At 45.9% G+C, this 3,205-nt stretch overlaps 1 non-coding gene and 1 pseudogene across 1 annotated transcript; both read left to right on the forward strand.

Moving 5' to 3' along the window:
• Positions 1–882: 882 nt before the first annotated feature.
• LOC136388899 (histone H2A.V-like) lies at positions 883–1,284 on the forward strand (annotated as a pseudogene).
• A 1,597-nt stretch (positions 1,285–2,881) lies between these two features.
• On the forward strand, positions 2,882–2,957 carry TRNAP-GGG (transfer RNA proline (anticodon GGG)). Its single transcript has one exon. It is a non-coding gene; the product is annotated as a tRNA-Pro (tRNA).
• Positions 2,958–3,205: the final 248 nt, after the last annotated feature.

Below are 3,205 nucleotides of genomic sequence, written 5' to 3' on the forward strand. Positions count from 1 at the left end.
GTCAAGTTGGGGTTATTTTGGGTGCCTTTGGTATTGTCTAGAAACATTCCCTTAGATCTGCTGAGATGATGTTTTTCAAAGTTATAACAAAAGAACAATAGGTCAGGTTGGCACATGAGTAGCTTGTGAGACTCCTAGGAAGATGTCATACAGGTAGTTGAAAGTGCATAGGAGAGAATTCTAATCTGGAAGTATAATTTAAAAAATTTTTTTAATTTATTTATTCATTTTAGAGAGGAGAGAGAGAGAGAAAGTGGGGAGGAGCAGGAAGCATGAACTCCTATATGTGCCTTGACCAGGCAAGCCTAGGGTTTTGAACCGGCAACTTCAGCATTCCAAGTCGATGCCCTATCCACTGCACCACCACAGGTCAGGCTGGAAGTACAATTTGAGAACGATTGGTACTTTCATGGTAATAAATGCTGTAAGCATGCTGGCCACTGTTCACGGACAGACAAAAGTATATATCTAAAACTATAGAGGTTCAAATATGTTATTACAGTATATTTATGGATCACTTTCATAATCTGAAGCAAACATAGGCACACATAAACAACATGTTAATGCCATTGTAGGGAGCTGTAGATATCATTAAGTCTGTTTGCAGAGTCTGTTTACAAAGACCCTTTAAAGATTACAGAAGCCAGATTGCAATCCCCTGGCATAAAGGTTGAACAGAGAGGAAATAACAAAAGAGAGGAAAAGGAAGAGAAGATCTCTGATGAGATATGAGATAATACCTGGACATCTGAGCTTATTAAGTGCTCAAGTTCTCATCAAGTTAAAGATCAAGGAGAAGTGGCACAGCCTGGATGAGTGGCCTTCAAGAAGAGGCAGGAGAGGGCATCTGCGGCGGTGGTGCTTCTGCAGGAGCAAGGGCGGGAGTGGCCGAGACCATGGCTGGAGGCAAAGCTGGAAAGGACAGTGGGAAGGCCCATGCTAAAGCGGTGTCTTGCTCACCAAGAGCTGAGCTACAGTTTCCCGTGGGCCGCATCCACAGACATTTGAAGATTCGCACCACCAGCCAGGGATGGGTCAGCGCCACTGCGGCTGTGTACAGTGCCACAATCCCGGGGAACCCCACTGCCGAGGTGCTGGAGCTGGCAGGTAATGCGTGCAAGGATCTCAAAGTTAGTGATCACTCCACGTCACTTGCAGCTTGTGATCCTTGGGGATAAAGAGTTGGATTCTCTAATCAAGGCTACCATAGCCGGGGGGTGGGGGGTGATCCCTCACATCCACAAGTCTCTGATTGGAAAGAAGAGACAGCAGAAAACTGCATAGAGAGTTGCTTTAAACCAACCCTCTTTCTCCCTGTCATTGTACTGTAACTAGGACATAAGAAATAATGGGGATGCATTCAGGGGGACACTAGAATCTATGTAAACACGATACATTAAAATCAATAATAAAAAGAAATAATGGGGATACGTGGAATTTTAAAGCAGTTAAATGGAAAAGCATGGACAATTACTGTAGACATGGTAAAAGAAACATTTGTTCATTCTAAGATTTGAAGTTTGATAAAACTATCTTTTCACAGCGCAAGAGTTATGTGTTGATTGGCTGGATTTCTCCCATGTGTTTTATACAAAAATAGAATTGATAAACCATTTTTTACCAAAAGAAAAAAAAGAAGAAGAAGAAGAGGCAGGAGAAAGAGCAGATGGAGAGGACCCTGAACAAAACCTCGAGAATCCACAAGCAAAGAGAGGAGGACTTCAACAGACACCTGGATATGCTACTCATGGGGCGTTCTGACAGTCTCAAAGTCAGCCGGACGAAGTAGCCTCCCTGCCCATGGTGTGGAGTGGCGCCAAGGGAAATGGAAGGGCAAGTTGGGGTTATGTTGGGTGCCTTTGGTATTGTCCGGAAACATTCTGTTTTACAAACACTTATGTCTTCTGCTAAGACAGTGCTTTTCAAAGCAGTGTGCCCTCCAACCAGAACTTAATTAAAGTAAGACTCTTTTTTTACTATATTTGAGTTTCTCAGTAGCACATTGTAGATGAACCTTTTTATTTTGGACTGGAAATTATTGAGAGTTTATCCAGAGATTAAGGTTATTTCTGTGTAAATGCCATGGAAATGCTTTTACACCCTAATTGCATCTAACTCACTTGGACAGCCAGCTATCTTTGCCTGGATGAAGCTGACTCCAGAGGAGAAGAAGCTGCAACTTGCAGATCGTGCAGACCACAGTGGGTCCCTGCATGGGCTGCCCTTCCAAGATCCCTCTAGTGTGGGGCTTATGCTGTTCCATCCAGGGCCTAGGGAAGACAGTTGCAATTTTGTGGCCTTTGGACTGCCTCCTCAGCCACCTTGCAGGGAGAGTAACTGCTCAAGGCAGTGATGGAATCAATGCCTTGCCCCTTTCTGAGCTGAGCTGGTGGCCAGCATGAAGCCTGTTTCCCCAAATCTCCATTCCAGATATATCAAGTAGGTATTGCCATGGAAGACATTGCCGTCAAGCACCACATTTTTTGTAATGGAACTCAGACACGGCCGGCCTCACTACCCTCACTCCTGGGCTCCTTGCAGTCCCCATTTACTAAGAATTGGCACATATATGAAACCAGTTTGACATTCTGGTCTAAGGACACCTCAGGGTGATGGGACCAGGGAAGAGCCCCAGCACAGACAGACAGAGTACAGTCCAAGGAGAGGACCTAGGATCCAGTGCTGGATAACCAGCATCTGTCAGGGCCCACATGTCCCTCAGTGTAAGGATAAAACTGCATATGCTAGTGTAAGAAACAGTCTTTGTTGATACAGATCTGAAAAAGTGACAAATTCAGAAGAGAAAAGCTAAGTGTTGGGTTTGGGGCTGTCAGGTGAACTGAAGAATAAAGCAAACCAGTTATTATGAAAAAAGAAGGAAGCCCTGGCCGGTTGGCTCAGTGGTAGAGCGTTGGCCTGGGGTGTGGATGTCCCAGGTTCGATTCCTGGTTAGGGCACACAGGAGAGGTGCCCATCTGCTTCTCTGCCCCTCCCCCCTCTCACCTCTCTCTCTCTCTCTCTCTCTCTCTCTCTCCCTCTCCTGCAATCATGGCTCGAATTGAGCAAGTTGGCCCAGGCACTGGGGATGGTTCTGTGGCTTCTCCCTCAGGCGGCAGAAGGGCTTGTTTGCTGGACAACAAAGCAACACCCCAGATGGGCAGAGCATTGCCCCCTAGTGGACTTGCCAGGTAGATCCCTCTTGGGG

This window comes from Saccopteryx leptura, chromosome 1, assembly GCF_036850995.1.
Source record: "Saccopteryx leptura isolate mSacLep1 chromosome 1, mSacLep1_pri_phased_curated, whole genome shotgun sequence".
In the NCBI taxonomy this organism is placed as follows: Eukaryota; Metazoa; Chordata; class Mammalia; order Chiroptera; family Emballonuridae; genus Saccopteryx; species Saccopteryx leptura.